The sequence below is a fragment of the Diuraphis noxia genome, unplaced genomic scaffold (genome assembly GCF_037042655.1).
Source record: "Diuraphis noxia isolate RWA-SAM2 unplaced genomic scaffold, SU_Dnox_SAM2 contig0003, whole genome shotgun sequence".
Taxonomy (NCBI): domain Eukaryota; kingdom Metazoa; phylum Arthropoda; class Insecta; order Hemiptera; family Aphididae; genus Diuraphis; species Diuraphis noxia.
In genome coordinates, this window is record NW_028301713.1 from 39,841,432 (window position 1) to 39,862,038 (window position 20,607).

The 20,607-nt window shown below is 27.6% G+C and overlaps 1 protein-coding gene across 1 annotated transcript in view; it reads left to right on the forward strand.

Moving 5' to 3' along the window:
• The window catches only part of LOC107169718 (neuropeptide CCHamide-1 receptor-like), a 143,617-nt gene extending 132,880 nt beyond the window's left edge, over window positions 1-10,737 (forward strand). Inside the window, exon 5 of the mRNA XM_089224503.1 lies at window positions 10,551-10,737. The gene's annotated coding sequence lies outside the window, so the exon portion shown is untranslated. The remainder of the gene's footprint in view (window positions 1-10,550) is intronic.
• Window positions 10,738-20,607: the final 9,870 nt, after the last annotated feature.

Genomic DNA, 20,607 nt, shown 5'->3' on the forward strand with positions numbered 1-20,607 from the left:
ACTAAAAATATTCCAGAGGCAACCCCCCATATAGGTGACCCAGCCCACATGTATTTGCATGTAAATAAGTACAATCCTTGATACCCACCCACCAATATTTGAAAAATCCCAGAGGCAATTGCCTTTGAAATTACTCTTTGCCACGCCACTGATGACTCGTAATTTAAAAAAAATAACTCTCATCATTGATGAGTGTTATTTTTTTGTGTGTGTCGAGTGTAGAGTACTAAAGTGATTACACTTTGTCCAGTATAAAAAAAATATTATTTGATCATAAACTATGATAGAGATCCCTTGTGGAAGATTGGATCTAATTTATTAGTACTTTTGGAAGGTCTGCAACATTGAAAATTTTCACTATTCTTCAAAATTATGGAGGGAAAAAATGGGGGGGGGGGACATTGGTTAAAATTAACCTTAGTTACCTACCGAAAACGTAGACTTTTAAATCATTTTTTCATCGCATACAATGATTTATCATTGAATTCAAATTTAACGCCTCCGTTTCTATGCCTGTAATAATGAGATATATGACACTCCTCATATACGGCAGAACATTAATTTTTATTTATTTTGTAAGTTATAACGAAACTTTTGTATATTTTTGATAACTTTTAAAATAAAAAACCTGTTAAATATAACATAATGGTCATAATGTCAAACCCACATAACTGCAGGCCATAATATATGATATTATAATCACAGTTTAAGGTATATAAATATATAATATAGATTTATCTATATTAAATATTTGAGAAATATAGTTAATTCCTTGACAAAATTCTCCAATAAGCAATATAGTCACCACTTATCGAAAACTACTATTAGTACCTACATGGAATAATTTTTGAATAAATTAATTTAACATTGGTAAAATCTTTTCATTTACTTAACTTAATTTAAACATACTCATAAATACGTATAAAATACATTGCAATAGTGTTGTGAGAATATCGCACTCCTACAAAATTGAAACAAAAATAATTTTGGGTTATGGAACAAGTGAAGTGATATTAATTGTCTCACGTGTATATAATATACACCACCTATATGAGTATATTTCAACAGATTATTCATATCAATTTTAACGTTCACAGTAACATCACTTAAGATTGTGTTCTTCGACATCATAAATACATCTCAAGGACAAATGTAGAACCGGAATGGAATTGATTTATCACCATTGTGAAAAATACGCCGTCTTCACTACGCTGCGTACTCAACAGCCTGTAATGATTCATAATTAACGATCATGCATTCGTACTTCCACCTGGGTGCAAGTCGACGTGTGACATGTTATAGTATGATGTGGGTTATAGGTACCTGGTACCTACTACTTAAATGAAAAACTGATTAACTTTTTGTGTAAATTCACAAAATAATAATTTATAAATTGACAAACCAAGAACGTTTTCAAGTTGTATGCCATAAGATTTTTTTTTCACAGTTTTAGTTGTATATATTTACGAGTAATATATTAATGTTTATATTAAATTCTCCTGATGACTATATATTAAGCAAAAGTAAGTGTCTGCTCGGTATGCAATATGGGTGTAGCAAAAAAAAAAAAAAAACACCCCTAGTAAAATAAGTTTTTTATGTGAATGTTTTATAGCTGAAACTTGGAAGATACTACAATTGTAAATATTCTCAAAATAAAATAGATACCTAGATAAAATAAATAAAAAGATTTTCGAAAAAATGACTTTTAATTCGTATATTTTTCAGTTCAAAAAAGAGTTCATTCACATTACCTACCACAATTTACATCTTCTAATCACCAAAATATTCTAAAAAAAATCTTAACCAAACTAAAGCATTTATATTTATTATTGTAGCTTTATATTTACTCTTAATTCTAACTGTTTGTAAGTGTACATAAAGTGAAGCATTGAAATGTAACTCTATTTCATTTTTTGTTTGTTTTACAATGTATCCATATAAAAAACGTTTGTGTAAATACGTTTTAACAAATATTGTTGAACATTTTACTGATAGAAAAACTCTATTCAGCTTATACATTTGTATTGGTGTGTATAACAGTTTTTCTGTGTGTGAGTTTCTGTCACTAAAACTAAACATAAGATACACAAGAACAAACATCAGAAATTATAATTGTTCTCATTTTATATATTCTACGCTCGACGAAGTTCACAAGAACAACTATAATACAGTCGTATACTCCTATGAATGGTATTCAACTATAACACATGAGACTTATAAATACTTACAAATACAATAATATAAGTACATAATAAATATAATACATATGTTATACACTTATTCGTATATAGCAATAAAATTGTGTTATTTTAATACGACTGATAGGTAGGATACTTAAATTCTAAGTATAATAAGTTCAAAACACACACACACACTAACGAATATTAATAAAATAGATAAAATTTTAATGAAATATATTGAGAAAAATTTTTAAAATTTATTTAAGTCAAGTACTTTTTTTGATAAACAACGTATTTTCACGCATACGCAAAAATACACACGTACAAACATCGTTGTAAAATAAAATCTTAACAGTTTCAAAAAATATTATATAATCATGGATGATGGCTGGATCAGTGTAGGTTATTTGATAAGCAAAAATATTCAGGTTTTTTTCATCTTTAATTTTTATATCAATCTATAAATTAATTATTAATGAAAAGTGCAAGTACTATGATAAGTGTGCGTTGAGAGACCTTCTATTAAAGATATATTTAGCGAGGGAAATTTTGAGCTTAAGCGATTAAATTGTCAGTATTCGAAAATGGTTATTTGAAAGTCGGAGGAGTTCATTTAATATATTTTGACTTTTGTCACGTTTAGAAATACAAAGAATTTTTCTCATATATTAAATCCTATCTGTATAATATATTTTCGTAAACCATCGTAGCACATGCCATATGTTGCAATGTACGGATGCCACTTACAATTGAAAAAACACAAAAGACTAACAACGTGAATACATAAATCTTAAGGAGTGTTTCACCCTAATCTTTTGATATTTTAAGTTTTTTGAGAAAAATAAAATAAATATTTGCGCAAATAAGTGTTCATGTTCTTCTCATTATAAGATATTAAATAAACAAAAAAACTAAACGTATTATTGATGTCCTACACTAATGTATTATTAATGTCCTACACTAATAACGTTACCATAGTAAATATAAAAATTATAATAATAATAAAAATAGTATTTAAAGTCTTAGTATAAAAATGTTAAAAATTGCCAGAGAAAAATTCTTTGAAGGATAGATAATTATATTCTTTTGTTTGATGTTTTCTTCAATAAATTGTCGATTAAGGTATCATTTATTGAAAGTAGCATTTAATAGAAATATTGTATATGTAGTGTTACTGCAGATTTTGAAATTCCAGTTATAATTTATAACTCAAATTCATGTGTCTGTACCTATAAGTCCTTCCAAATACCCAGTGTTGTAAAAAATACTTTTAAAAAGTATTTAAGTAATTACTCAAATACTTATAAAATAAAGTATTTAAAATACCACCCAAATACTATCTATAGTAAAGTATTTGAGTATTACTCAAATACTTTTTAAAAGTATTTGACATAATTTTCAAATACAAAACAAAAAAATCAATTTAATTCTGAATCATTCATAATATATTAATATATAATATTAATCGAACATTTGTGTGTTGCATTTTAAGAACATAATTTGTTCGAAATGCTTATCAGTCATATTAGTTCTTTTTTTGGTGATTGTTGCACCACCAACACTAAACACTCTCTCTACTAACGCACTGCTAGGTAGTAGGTACCGATAACGTACCATTGCGAATTGCGATCGTCGTCGACGATAAACAGACGGTTTCTCGGAGTAAAACATATTTAGTTAGGCTATTAATAGACAAAAACTAAAACCGATATCGAATTGTTCATAAATGATAAAATAATATTATATTTATAATATTATTATTTGACAATTAATAAAGAATTAAAGGAATAAAAAAAGTATTCAATAAAATAGTATTCAATACTAAAAAAATGTATTTAAAATACCGTTCAAACACTTCAAAAATAAGAGTATTTTAAAAAGTATTCAATACGGAAAAAAGTATTTGAATACTTTTATTCAAATACTTTTACTCAAATACTTTACAACACTGCAAATACCATGACTAATTATATAATAATTAGTTACAAGAATAAAACTGGAATTTCAAAATCTGCAGTAACACTGTAGGTACAATATTATATAATTAGTTATGGTATTTGGAAGGACTCATACAGACACGTGAATTTAAGTTATACATTATTATTGTTGTGTCTTTTATCTAGTATATTTTACAAAAGTCACAAAACACAAAATTGTTGAAATCAGTCTGTTAAAATAAATACAAACACATTACAACAATATTATTATGTATTCTTCAAATATAACATATATTATTTTGAAATTGTTTTTTATAATATTCATTAATAATAAACTAAATAACAGGTCCTAATTACCATAAAATATATTCAAATATTATGAACTGTTTAATATTAAATACAATTCTTTCATAAACATAATATGATTATAAAACTATTGATGATTTTCTCATCCTCAGTTACTCGTAACAAATCGAGCTATAGCTGTGTGCTATAAATTCTGATTCATGTTAATTACAAGTTACAGTGAAACTTCTGTATAACGATCTTTATTTTAATGAAATGTTCTGTTTAATGAATTATTTTTGAGAAACATCATTGTGAATCATGCAGAAATTCTATTAAATACATTTTTTTTTTTTTTTGTTACTTCATTAAAGTGAATCTTTTTTATGTAACTTCAATAAGCACAAAAGTTTCACTGTAATATAAATATCATGGTTTGCCGGTTTGGTGTAGGTATAATATGTTTTAATAAACCGTATAACAGCGGTGTACTCTAAAATGACTATCCATAATGCCATGTGATCATAATATTAAACAATTATCATACAATTATTAATCAATTTGTCAAACATTCACTTAATTATTTTGATAACATATTACTATGAAATATATAACTAATTATTTATTACAATCTTCTTACCATTAATATTTAGTAGTTAAGTATCTATAAAAATATCTTTAATTAAATCATATATTTTTAAGAGGATATGCCTCACCAGCATATGTTTCTCCGTCTTACAAACGTACACTTGCGCCATAACAAAAAATATTTTGCGTGAAATAGAACCACTCTGACTGTAGTCCAAACTAACCTAACCAAATGTTCACACTGTTGAGAGGAGAATATTTACTGTATCATTATTATTTTTTCGATATCACAAATATGAAAAAAAGTATTTACTGTTTAGACATTCATTATCCCAAACTTGAGTAACTTTTTTCGTATTTGTTTTTAAATTTAGTTGCTTAGATTGAGCTACAGCATGAGTGGTTCTATCTCGTGCAAAACAGTTTTTAGTATGTTATACGCTTGTTAGACTGAGACAACACATGTGAGTGTGGCGTCCTCTTAATGATTCTTATTTTAAAAATAAAGAACTACTTGGTAAAAAATCACAAAATTTAAGTACCTGTGTGAAGTTTTATACAAATGTCAAGAATGAGTCAATTTTTTGATTTTATAAATGTTTTAAAATAAATAGTATTTATTTAATAATTGTAAGATAGTTGTACATTTTACCGTATACCTAATACATAATTTTATTCCGTTATTGTTATATTAAATTGTATACAAGTTTTATGACTTCGTAGGTTAACATTGTTTAATACGATTTACTTCTATGCGTTATAGAAATGTAGAATATATTTTCGCGTTAAACAAATGTTATTTTTCAATGTGGTGAAATAGTCCTAATAAATAATAATTTGAATTTGAAGTGTCAAAATATGTAATCAACTACCTGATCCCGGGAATTTCGCTGCTCGTTAAAAATCCCAATTATGTTCTTTGTTCAAGTTGAGAGACATATTCGGTGGCTTTCAGTTTTTGTCAGCCTGTGGTTAGGCAACACTCATTAGTCACCTCATCCCGTAAATTATCTGTGTAGTATTGGCATGCTACAAGTCGGCCGCCAAGTACGTTTCTCAACTTGAACAGTGTATATATGATTCAAATTTTGTTCAGTTCTTTATTCGGTGTAATGGTGTTCAAAACTTAAAAATTTTCATCAGCCATCATGAATTTTAAAATACTTGTGCAAGCACAACTCTCAAGTTGAATTTTGGAAAATAATTTCTTAGTGCATACTTAGACAGTTCAAGCTTCAATTTATCATTGTTTAGGCTCTAAGTTGATCTATCACTGAGTCAGTCTGGACACATTTGATTATTTTATATTATGTCCAACCCACCCGCCAATGCCCGTAAGGCTCCCCTATGATTATGCGATTAATATACTATCATTTATCAGGTAGGCAATCCATCTTAGATGAATTTCCGACCACGCAAAGTGTATGATTTCTAACTTTTAAGTTTCAAAGTTAAACCAAGTTTGTTAATTTAACTTAATACAAACTACGATGTATTGAGTACAATGTGCGACCTGGCTGTTTTTGATATAGCTATAGAATCTGACATCGCCCTGGAAAAAATTATTAGATTAATTAATACAAAATACAACGTTTTACAGCCAAATTGTTTAACTCGAAGTTGAAGGGATCGACAAAAAAGTTGAAGTTATCCAAGAATTCGAGTTATTCAAAAAACGAACGTATAAAATTAGGATTAGGGGCCGAGGAAAAATTTCGATATTAAGAAGTTAGAATTAACCACATTCGTTTTCAAATAAAGATTACAAAGCTCTTCATAAACTTGTATGATGTATAACATTTTTTTCGTCTGATTTTGTTAACAATAGCTTAGAAACCTTTCTGAGAGATAATTGTTTATCTTCATTTGTACCTTACAATAAACTGAGTACAATAGTTTACGTCGTAACCATAAACTGTGTGATTTGAATTTACGATACCTACCACGGCACGTGCAGCAATAATGATAATGAATACAAAAAATAATAATGAAAACTACTACATAATATACAAAGTTACAATAGGCTAAGAAAACCACCACTGCGTATTTTAGCTGTCAATTAGAAATGTTATTGGTATCGTATATCTATTACCTATACGAATTATATACTCTCATTAGGTGTAGAACAGCAGTCAAGCGCAGATGATTTGACTGTTTGTTCGTCAACACCATATCAATGGAATATGGATGAAGGTTAATGGCACTCTATGTCTACGTTATAGTATGGTAAACGGAACACGTCAAATGCATAATGTAGATAACATGTTGATATTATGATAATATATATTGATAAATAATAAACCTCTAATGATGTTCCTCGATAACAGCTCGCTGTGGTATTACTATTTTGCTATAAGTTAGGTTATCAAACTCTATATTTAATGCATAGATTAAAAAATGGTCTGAAATCAAGTCACATTTTTAGGTACGCACAAATAGTCATCAGCAGCAAAAGTAATAGGTACTTACGTACTTACTTAAAATATTTAAATTAATATATTTTACTGATGCACACTTTTTTTTTTTGGTTGGCGATTCGTTTTAGAAGTATATACATATGATTTTATTAAAATCCATAAAGGGGAAAATATAATTAAGATTGAAAACTCAAAATCTAGTTCACTACGTCACTGGACCACGAGGCATAGTATTATAGATAATAATAGCGATTATTTAGAAACCATATAATTTGGCACTAAAGTTGACACACGTATAACTCATCTCAGGGCAGTATAATAATATATTATATTTCTTAAAATTTCAAATAAATTAGTAATGATAAATCAATATATTTGAAATTGATTCTTGGGAAACATACTTAATATACTAAGATGTTCAAATAACGTTTTGAAAACTTATGATATTCCTTGAACCGTTATCAATAATTAATTATTTTAATCTAGTTAATGGTTGCATACACAACTTTCAAATGATAATTTTCAAATTTTTCAGGAATTTCACTTAGACTTTGATAAAATAAAAAGTACATAGATCATCAAAACCTATGGGAAAAACTTCATCAAACTCAGTTAAAAATCAATTTTCGAATGCGTTAATTTATAACTTTTAAGACACCACTTTTACCCAATCAACAAAAGAGTTCCCTCTCCCTACATCAAATTACTAAATCTACTAATTTATAGTATATTTCTGAACTGGTTTTTTTCTTTTATTTAGAAAATTTGTTAAAGCGAACATGTCAACAGCTATTTTGAGAACACTTATTATTTTTTTTATATACATAATTTTTAAATTCCTGAACTAAATCATAACGGTGATTGATCTAATCATGGAAACTTAAATTTTTGTATTAATATAATCAAAAATTTCTGAGAAAAGTTTTCGATAAAAATTGACACTATATTATTATAATGTTATAGTATAGTTAATACAGTTAATACTATTCAGACGGTCTAAGTGGGTTATTATTTTGACTACCTATCAATAATATTTATTTTTAATTTATAATAAATTTTTATTTTTATTTTAAATAATAAAAATATTTTTAGTAGTTTATAATAATAAATTATTTATTATTATTAATTATTTATATATATAAATACAGTTGCACATAAGCATTATATAGAGCATAGATTGATTCTTAATAACTTAAGTTTCAATTATCGCTGTTCAGAATCGATATTAACTTAATTAACCATTCAATGATGAGTAATTAATGATTACAAAAGTTATTTAAGTATAACTGTCTTATTATAGTTTAGGAAAATCAAGATAATTCACTATAGTTAACAGATAAGCGCTCATGTGATTGCTATGACACGGTAGCATTATGAACAGTCAAAGAAAACTAGCAACACCATTAATCATCCCTTGAAAAAAGTAATTGAATGTTTCTACCGTTATCCCTAGAGGTCAATTTTTCACCACACAACAAAAAGCTTACTAAATGTTAACAATTATTTCACATTACATTTAGACAGCTGACAAAATGTTATTTTCAAAAATAAAAACCGTATAAACTATAGTAATATATTTTTCAACTAGCCGGTAAACTCAATGTATGGAGGCATTTTCTATTCGTCATGTCAAGTGTTAGGACTCATTTATATACATTTTATGAAATTTAAGTGTCTTAAATGTCAACCATATTATAATGTAAACTAATATCAAGTTTATAAGTTACTGTTATCTAAAGTATATTGAACATATTATTACTATTATGTGTCTTCTTTGTCCTTACTTTTGTAGAATATTGCGTGCAGTTTTGAGTAGAACAAACATAAATGTAACAAAGTTTGCATTTCTTCAAATAAAGTGTCGTTGTGATGCCGTAAAAATAAGTACATCGGGAAAAACGCCAAAAACCAACAGAAACATAAGTTTCACTGGTGAATCCGTAGTTTATTCATAATATATTATGTTATTAACAAACACTTTTATATTATTACAGTAAAGTAACGCAATTCATTAAGTAAATCCACGTAGGTATATGATCTAAAATGATCTATATAGTTGAAAATTACAATAGTCCTTAGGGTTTAGGATTTGTCAAAATATTATTCATTTATCATCGCATATATAATTATAAAAATAATTAATAAACTCGGAAAAAATTTGAATCTGATTATGGGCCTCATAAAATAATGCTTTAAAAATTGAAACCCCATTCCAGTGGAACGGAACAATTGAATTTTCTTCAATTTTTTTTTGCTTTTCGGTGAATTTTTTTCTTTTGTGAATTTTTCCCACATCTTAAAAACTAACTACATTCAATTTCCTATCAGAAAATATGCTGAGGTGAAAAATTAAAGCATTTTTACTCTGTCTCAAAAAGTAACAACTAGGGTTCAGAAGTTATATGAGTTGCATATTATTCTATATGCTTTGATCATAGTAGATAATCCAAGTTATACAATGGTGAGCTTAAAAACTCGATAATTTATAATGCATATTTTGTATATTTCATCAATTTTAGAGCAATTTTAAATGTAAATTTTTTGATTTTCATAACATACATATTACTTATTAGAGGTATTCTATTATATTTAGAAAAAAATTGATCTCATCCTTTCTTAAGCTATATTTTGCGGTTATTTTGCGTATTTTTTAGCTCTTATAACTTCAAAGCTCTAATAATAAGAGACACAAAAGAATAAATTTAAAAAATAAAGCATTGTAAAATAAATACATTCATCGTTCCACTCAGAATCTAGAATCTTTTAACTCGTCTTAAAGTAGATATATTTTCTACGCAAGGAATGTGTTTTTCAATGGAAAATAAATAATTCACAAATTTGTCTAAAGTTTTGAAACATATTTTATGCAGAAAAACATTGAAGACTCTTCGTTGATGAAACCGATATCATATTTAATAAAGATTAAAGAATACTTAACTTTATATTAAATCATGTTTTATATTTTTGAAGAGAAGGTTATGAGTGAAGTTGAAAGAGGGTACGATTTGGTTTGTAGTTTCTATTTTCTCTAATCCATTTAATATATTTGGTATAATTATAATTATAATTTGTTTTATACATTAATTTCTTATAATTTTGTATAATAACGACTTCATGACTTTGAATACAAACTGTTTTAGCTAATCACGAAGACATCAAGCAAAAGCGAAATTGATCAGACACTACCTTTAACGGTTCATACCTACCCGATTGGCCGACGTTTCAGTTAATCGAAAGATAAACAAGTCTTAAAAACAATATTTCCAATTCAATTCACCAACAAATGACAATAATATTAATTAAAACTTGATGAGCCACTTATAGACGTGTAGTAAATTCAATAAATAAGTAAAATATTATGAAATACATAATTTTTACACTTAAATTAAGTATAAATGTCATTGATATTATAATCATTTTTTTTTTTTATTATTATTAAAAATAGTAAATTTACAATCTATACATGGTATAATAAGTAAATTTGATGACAAAATAACAAAATAACATTAAATACAGAAAATGAATATAATATTATTATAATCCTATAAAATAAAATACGATCATATAAATTTGTATACTTTTTTTTAATATTTACGAATTGCATGACTAATATAATGCAAATACTTTATATGTTATAATAATAAGTTATTATTATTAATAACTGTATTAATATGGTTGATAATTTTCTACTAGATGGAAGATTTGTCAACGAATTGGGAGTTCGACAATATGAGAATTAGTAATTTCCAGTGGTAAAATCGACGGTCGACGAATTTCGATGTCAGCGAATTAGAATTCGGAAAATTTGATTTCGGTGACAATGGTTCCAATTATGACAGTTTCAGTGAGCCAATCCACATAACATTAGTATACTATTGTAACGATTGTTACAAATGATTTTAAAAATACCTAAAGACTGCACAGTATACACATCATCCACAATACTAACACCACTAAAAGAAACGAACGGAACAGTGTTTACAGATTATTATCCAGATTTAACCTTGTAAATTTGGACAGCTAACAAATAAAATCAAAATAATCCAATCATCAAAAATATCTTATAACTTATCAAAATTAAAAATGCCAAATCTCAAAAATCTTAAAGAATCTACCGATAAATTAGATTATGTAGTAACAGAAATAGAGAAACAAAATGAAAATAATTATATTATTTCAAATAATATGATTCATCAGTATGGAATATATATGCGCTTTAATACTAAGTTATATAATTATCCATCTAATTATAAAAAAACTAATATTATGTTATACAGGGGAAACAAACCAAGAATTTATTAAAAACCAAAGAATAAGGTATCGAGATAGAATAGTGTATAATGACTTCAATTATTAATCATATATGTATTTTTTTTTAGGGTAGAAATAATTTAAATCCCCCCCCCCCCCCCCTATAAAGGATAAAAAAAAAAGAGTAAGGAAGTTTATAAGTTGAGGAAACCGCCCACGACAGTACCAATTTAGAACCATTTCCACGAATCATAAGCACCAAACCCAAACATACGGCGGCCACTATCAGTCAAGTCACCATGTTCATACTCAGTCTATATCACTACACTGAAGTCATAACAGCACATGATTCAACACTAGATGAGGGATCGGTGACATTTCTAATCCGACAACGGAACTGGGATACTGAAGAATAAGTCAGAATCCAAATGTCGGACGATAACATAAATAAACTGTAAATGTATGGTAGGATATTGTGTATATATATATAGATATATATGGTAAAAAAAAAAGATAAACAAAAAATAGATACGATTTCATTAAATAAAAAACACTTTAACTTTAAAAACTTAAAAAAAAGCTTTAAACTGGTTGAAATTTTACAGAAACAAAAACAATTAACAAAAAAACACGTGATTGACAATCAAAAAATATTATGTGGCTTTAGCTAATCATTTTAGATATATACACACACTATTGTCAAAAAATAATGAATAGAACAAAAAATATGGGACTCTGTTAATAATAAACATACAACATATACGTATGATCACATTTATGAGGCTAAACAAAGCAAAAAAATATTAATAACTGGACATATATATTTATTTGCATAAGTTCAGTGTATGATGACGTAAGATAATATATTACATGTATCACCTAACTTTAATAATATTCAATATTTCATAGTGGTGGAAAATAATTCTAGTAAAATTTCAACCAGTTAAACCATAAAAAACGAGGGTAGTATTTAAATTTAAAAAAAAGGAAGGGGGTAATGTAACGATTGTTACATACAATATATATTATATTAACATGATATAGAAACCTATATATATATATATATATATATATATGTATAATGTATATCATATACATAACATAAATAATATTATGCTGAATATGTATTAAGCCCCTCCTGTTCCGTAATATAAATATTATTGTAAGGCTGCGGCCAAATAGGAATATGTAGGAGAAGTTTAGTTCTCCGCGATTACCATCACGCTCACCTGAACTCCGTACAATCCCACATTCTTGGTAACTTTGTTCGTAAACCGTAAGTAATAATAATCTTGACCAATCGTTATTTATTTGTAATATTAAGATCCTAATACCATTCATGCTCCCGAGCTATGGTGACAATATATTCAAAAGAACTATAGTTTCTTTCCTGAATATCTTATATTTAACGGGTCATCCCCGACCACGTTACACTATTATATTCCTCCAATCACGCCTCTTTTAAATATTATATACGATTAGGTATTTATAATTTATATACACATTCCAGAATGACAGGAATTATTTATTGTGGTTATGAAGCAGAATCAGTTAAATGGAAAATATTATACCAAATAATAGAGAAAATATTAACAATAATAAATTTACCATGTACCTATATCATACAAATATGTGTGTGTTTATGTGTGTGCTAACTACTTTAAAATTTAATAAAAAATGTAGTACGTATTTTATATTTACCGATCTCATTGGTTATCAAACACGAACTACCGTGCGTAAGTACTTGTAAACACAAAAATAATATTCATCAAATCATGATTTTCTAATAAAACAAAATAAAATATATTTAGTTCTACAGAATAAAAAACTCTGAGATAGTTATACCACCTGTAGCAACTGTAGCTCGGGATGGGAAGTGCAAAGACCACAAAAATCGTGGATTGCACTGTAATAAAAATGTTACTATAGGTACTTATTGACTGAGGTATGTTTTTACATTACAAAAAAACGGAATAGAATATAAAATAATAAATAATTAGTTAAATTAAAGTAATTTTAACGACATGAAATATATTTCCTGGTCAATTGTGCACAATAAACTGGACAAATAAGCATCCAATAAAAAATATTAGTGAACAATATTCTTCATCATAATCAAAAGAAGTAACGTTATAGATGTATATACTTGCAAGATATATATTATAAAAAAAAATGGGAAGTACCTCTCCTCACATTCACATTCAATCATAACTACTTTAACCAAATATTAGTTAGGAACACATAATACATAAATGTTAAATCATATAAATTATTTATAAAATTTAAAATATCTATCAGTTTTCTTAATAAATAATAAAATTTATTTTCATTTTAAATATATTTTAGGCATTACATTGGTCCGAAATGTCCGTTTCCATTAAAAACTATAGTTCCCTGCAGTCTAGTCTCCTCAACCACACCACAATTCAGCCAAACTTCTAATTTGGAAAATTATTAAACTATGTGGCGTCATTCATGGCACGCGCTAAATGAAAAAAACCCTCCTGTCCAGTAATAAAACGTTCCAGCGGCCGTGTCTCGAGACTGTTTTATTTAATTAATCTCGGATTAATGAAGAATTTAGAGCAAACGTTTCGCATGTATGCCAAATAATTTCAATTAAAAAGAATCGTACCTACTAATGCATTGAACGCGTGATTTCAGTTTTTGTTCTACATGATACAGAATATACAAACATTAATTTTCGACGGTAACTATATATCAACTAAAATATTTTCAGCAAATATTTGATTACGTATAAAATTGTTATAATATAAAATATACACCTAAGTTTATTTTTTTAATAATTGTTAGTAAAATAATTTAAACACAATTTTTATAATTTTAAAAACAAATATTGAACTATAGTAAATTATTTTTTTTACAGAATTACGAATTATGTATACAATGATGATGTATCAATCTCAGTACAATTTATTTTTAATTCTATCTACTGCCCCCCCCCTATTTTATCCATTCACATTGCGTTTGTTATAAGACTACTGTGGACTTTTTATTTGTAAAAGATAGGTAACATATATTTTTAAGTTCGTGATCTGTAAAAAGATAATATTTGTTTTTTTTTTTGTTTGGTGTGTGTGTGTGTGTGTGTGATTTATTAATGAGATTTTAACAAGTGTACTATAATATCTCGACAATTATTGAAACACAAAATCGATAATTACGCATATAAAATGATAAAGCTCACGCTTTTAAATTTGCAGTCCCGATCGCAGTATAAAATTGAACGTGTTCGTAATTATACTTACAGTGTTTATGACGGAAAAGTTGATACCCATACTGGAAAACCAAACTTAAATACAATTTTTTGGAGAAAAAGAGGTGGACAATTTAGTCGTAGATTGGAGTCGTATAGTGGTCCTCACCTCACTACAATTGGGTATGAGGCAATACAAACTACTGTTGAGTCCCATTTAAATTAGTAGTATGAAGTAGACTGTGACCCGTGCGTAGTCTGACAAATTTGACTATAGTAGACCAACTTATCTTTAATAACATCTCGAGATTCAGTAAGGATATTTTTGAATAAATTTCTATAATAAAAAGCTTAAGTTTCTAGTAGGTTATCCTGTTCCAGTTTCCAAAACTCCTGTATGGATGTGCGATGTAAGGTGATAAAATCGGATCCAAATAAGACTGGTTGGCAGTGGAACCAGATAATGAGTCAATATGCTCATTGCTATTTATACCTATAACATGTCTTGGATCACTTTTTGATTATATATTATTATATGTTATAAGACACATATAAATAATTTGTACTTCTAAATTATTACAAATATGTAATATGATTATTACTCGTATATTAATTTGAATCGTAGCTGTCGTGACTGGTCGTCTACATGAAACCTGGAAAATTACTTTTCCTGCTGTCTCTTGTAGATACGATTAAACAGTAGACACGTTTAATAAATTTTAGTTGAGCTGGAAGTGGCGTCAGAAAACAACAGCTAAATACACATCGTACTATAGTGACGAGGCTACTGAGGGACCTATTTTAGGAAGTGCATTAGATCCATTATTATAATTACCTGCCATTATATATTCGGCTTATAGGTACAAAATTAAATTTTGTTCAAGAATTATATGATATTTTTCGGCAAACTTTGCTATTCGTCTTGACGTGGATAAACAAATTGAGCTTAAACAAAAACCACTAAACCAATTTTTAGCAACAACAGTATTTTCGATATAAAGTTGTATTTCTCTGAACGAGCTTATCAATAAATAGACCTTCGAATTCAACTACAGTAAAAAGTGTAAATAAGAATAACGTTGGTAAATTAAATATGGTTGACATTATTATATTTTTTTCTGATTCCGTTGCATAAGTTAAATAACAAATGTTTGAAACTATTAAGATTTCAATTAATATTCATTGATTTGATTCTCTTTACAGATAACGTATTAATTAAACATATAATTTTTAATGTTAGTTGATAAAAACTTACATTTTAAATGAGATCAATTTGTTTTCAATAATAGTATAGTAGGTTTCATTAATTATACATCTAAAATTGCACGCGTTTAATCAAATTTTATTTACAAAAAAGTGGTTCATCCTATTTTATGACAAAAAAAAATATTGTAAGACTTGACGTTTAACTGCTTAAAAATAAATATTAAATAACGAACTAGAACTCAGTTAGCTGATGTTTTTAGTCATGCCCTTCTATCAAAGATCCATCTCCAACTCAAGTCGAAGTCTTGGTCAACACGAATTCTCAACCGATAGAAAACGATTACCTTATGCATAAGTTATCGCATGATGATTACTTATAACACATATTACTAACCTCAGTGCACTAAAATATGATTTTAACCATATTTTGGGACCAAATATATCAAACATCAAACATTTTTAAATTGTCTAAAACCCGTATTTTATTAAAATATTTTACATTATGTTGTTGCATGCAACAATTGGGTTGTTGGGTTTTTGTTTTTGTTTTTTAAATCCAACATATTATACAAACGTACAATTTAAACATTTTTAACTACAGCGTTATTTTTTATACCTTACACTTAAATTATAGGTAAAAGTACATTATAAGATTATCGTTATTTAAATATCATATCATTTAGATTAATGATTACATGATACACGTAATGCGTACTAAAGTTATCTAGATTATCTAGTACCTATGATAGTGGGTCTTAATTTTAAACTAAATACTGGATCTAAACATCGTTTAATTGGTTCCGTGTTACTTGATACTTAACAATTTTGGCGCCATGACTTATAATTACTATTATACTTTGTTCTAAATAAATTGTTGTCGTGTTTCATGTTTATTTATTAATTTTACAAAACAATGTTTTAAATGTTTTAATAACCACGATGATACTTTTAATTGTAAACCGTTGTGAATATTTTTTTTTTCTTTAATCACACTTTCATGTGATCTACCTGCTATAATTATTGTAAAATATCTGTGTGTTGAATCCATAAAAATTACTTATAAATTATAATGTATACATTTACATGACCTAACTATAATATAGAATGATATTTTTCAAACAGTAATATTACATTTTCTCTGAATCTTAAATTCTTAAAATAACAATATAATCTTCATACATGTGTATATTTAGTATTCAAAATTCGTCTGTGCTCTGCGTTCAAGAAACCCTTGACATTAAAGTTAATGACCCATTGAAGACGACGATTTCCATTTTTCTATATGTTCCTCATTTTTTTTCTAACATAATCAACTCATATTTTCTGAAATATTATCCGTACAGTTATTTCCACAGTAACAAATTCTGTAACTTAAACCAATAAAAACAAAAAAAATGTATTGTGTTGAAAAATTTAAATTACTGAATGCTGTGTAATATTTTTTATTTTTAAATTATGTTACAAAATATTTCGTAAAACGTTAATAATTTTATAAAATGCTTACCTTTTAGAAGAATTACCTTGTTTATTACATATATATATTAATAATACATAAACCCCAACTTTGTTACAAGTAACATATATAACAATGATTTACAATATAATATGATCTGTAGACGTATATTTATTTCTTTAATTTTAAGTAGAAAAAATACGTTTATAATATAAATTTATCACTTCTATTTAGTATGATATAATTTATTATTGGGTATAATATTAAATATTCTATTTGAATTTGAATTTTTCACTGACTTTTGTTAAAACGAATTTATCTACCTATACACCAAGGGCGTAACACGATTGCGCAATTTTTACTTTTTTATATTTGAGCAAATACAACTAGATTGCGAGAACAAATATTTTATATTGTAGGATTCAAAGAAAATAATAATAATACAATATTGCTACAATAATAATTTAATATGTTTATCAAGTAGGTTAGATTGATACTTAGTGCGTCACACAAAAAACAAATTATAAGTTCATACAATTCAAAAAATGTCCCGACATTAATAATAATGTAATACCTACCTATAGTAAAAAATAAATAATTATAATATTAAACATCACAATAACAAAAGTCTTATAATTTTTTAGCACAAAAATGTGGTCCCAATGTCTTTAAATAATTATTTAATGATATTTTATTATTTTTATATTTTTTCCACGTATTAGAAATATAATATTTTCTTCTTGTTCTTTTCGAGGCTTGTTAATATTTTGTAGTTGTATGCTATATATTTTTAAATAAGAATAAAATTGTTAAACGTCAGCCAGTGGCCTTCGCTTCCGAGGCTTATTCTAATAAAAAAAAAAATTTTAAATAAGACTAAAAGTTATTGGATATGAATACGTAGGAAAAGCAACACAGCATACAAAATAGTATCAAGGGACAAACAATTATGTTTAAGGGACCACATTAGCTCACTATTGATTCAATAACTTTCTTAGTAATTAATGATCATCTAACATGCAACCCCTATTACATAAATATTATAAATAACTATAGATTGTATTAAATTGTAATGAATATTTTAATATGAAATGAAATCACAAACTTACGGAGGTGACTGGCAGAGACTACGGGAGGTCGTGTAATGTCATTAGTTTCTACGTAAAGGGTTTCAATTCTTTGTTGACTAAGCATTTATTTTTATAAATTAAAAACAAATTTTGGCACGCTACTTCATGATTTAACTGACGTACTGATATAATGACAAATATACTAAATACCACTCTCTAAGTACCATACATTTTTCAAAATTCCCAATATGCTACGAGGTAGATTCTGTGTTACTATGTACTTGTATAGCTTTCTGGAAATATTGACAAAACTGAAATCCAATTAGAGTTTAGAGAAATCTTGTAATTCAAAGTTTCGTTGATTGTTTTTCTGATACCTTAAAAAATAGTTCAAATTAAATATGTAATGATTAATGGGTAATATCGTCAATGAATAAGGGTTTTCCCTTCCTTTCAAATTAAAAAAATACTAGTTACAATGGCTGATATTCAAGCCCAATTTCCCTATTTCACACTAATCTAAAATTGGATTTTTCTCCGCTAATATTATATCACTTCAAAATTTATTATCATACTGCAAATCTGAAAATTCACCATAATTTACATTTTTCACAACAAAAAATGCCAGAATGCGAAAAACAATTTTAGAGTAAAATTTTACGCTCGACTAAATTATTTTATCGCCTATAAGTTATAACTTATAACTAATATTAGTTGTTTTAAATTCTTATTATTGTCAGTTCCAGATAACAAACAATAAATATATTTTAAAAGTTTGTCCAGCTAACAATGGAAAACAATTTGTTTTGTTAAAATATATTATACGTATTCGTTTATTAACAAATACAAAAACTAACCATGTTATAAAGATGAATCATAAGAAATCTACCTGGAAAAATCAAGTACCTATATAAAGCACATTTTCATATATCTATTTCATTATGTGATTCTATTTCATGTTATATTATTTAACTATTAATTATTGTTTAGTAAGCTCTGGGCGCCCATACATATTTTTATTGCAATAATTCCATTGTATTGTTATATTATTGTTAATCGTGTATCATTATATGTACTATTGCGCCAAGCGCCTAAAAGAATGAGTTGTTGTTAGTAAATTAGCAAGGTCACCTTTCTCAAAATCTACGTGAGTCGGAATAGTCCACTGCCAATATACTTGTAAGAACTATTCCGGCGCAAACATTTGGTAGCAGAGCGTGGTTAGGGACCCTGGGGGTTCAGTAGCGTGGATTTTGATATTTATTATTGCTGGTGCCAATTTAAATTTTGTTAAGCTTAGTCTGGGCTTTGTGCGTTTTTAAAAGCTGTATTTTTTATAGCGGTGTGTGACAGGTGCACGGTGTGTCGCGTTTTCAATTGCGTGCTTTCATATAACGATATAGCATTAGGTATACCTAATTAAGCTGCCACGGTTTTATTTTGAGTTCGACGCGGGGAAGTTTTATCTATCATAATGTCCGTCGCCGAACAAGAGATAGACCGCGTAAAACGAATTAAATCGTTCGCTACGATAAAACGTAATACCGCGGTGTCTAATATTAGGTCGGTTCATAGCATGGCATTACGCGTCGTTAGTGAGCCCGATTTAGCCTCACAATTTTTGGTGGCCGTTACTGATTTGGACACACTTTGGACGCAGTTTAAACTTGAAGATGACACTGTCCTAGACTCGTTAGTTAGATTGGGTGAAAGTGACAATTATGCTGTTGATTTACCTTCGGAGGTTCGCGGACTTATTACTGAGTCGAAGGCGATTGCCCTAAAGGTGACCCCGAAAGGTGCCGAGCTTATTGACATGTCGTTTATTAACCCCCAGTCGCATGATAAGCCGGTAGTTAGTCAGCCAGGTGCTTCTAGTGGTCCGCCCAGCTCGTTTTCGCGCCTCCCGGAAATACCATTACCGACCTTTGATGGTGATTTTCGGTATTGGCCTACGTTCCGTGATAGGTTTAAGGCATTGGTCGAGTGTAGGTCCAACT